Source organism: Apis dorsata, unplaced genomic scaffold (genome assembly GCF_000469605.1).
Source record: "Apis dorsata unplaced genomic scaffold, Apis dorsata 1.3 scaffold_345, whole genome shotgun sequence".
Taxonomy (NCBI): domain Eukaryota; kingdom Metazoa; phylum Arthropoda; class Insecta; order Hymenoptera; family Apidae; genus Apis; species Apis dorsata.
Window position 1 is genome coordinate 19,742 of NW_006263612.1, and position 428 is coordinate 20,169.

A 428-nucleotide genomic window follows, 5' to 3' on the forward strand; every position below is an offset into this window, starting at 1 on the left:
ACAGATGCGTTACAGATTTCGTCCATCCTCGTTTCTCGACCGAGTGTACATCGCGTATACGGAGAAAATCCTTCTCCGACCGTTCTAATTTCCCTCTAGTGATTTCGACCCGACAAAATTATCGGAAATCCTGGCCCGAATACGATTATCCGTTGGCGTGTCGCTTTGCACGCTGCTCCGCACTTGCCAGGTTTGAGTTAAGGGGGGTAATTCAAAGAAGGGGAGGGGGAGTAATAGGAAAATGGAAGGTTTGTGCGAGATTGTTCACGTTCGTCTGATTAATATATTTAATAGAGGGGGGAGGGGAATATCGAAGAATTATAATTGGTATATATATATTTATAATTGGTATATATATATTTTTCATTTTGGAATTTTCTTGTCTTATAATTAAAATAATTTAAATATATATATATATGATAGATAAT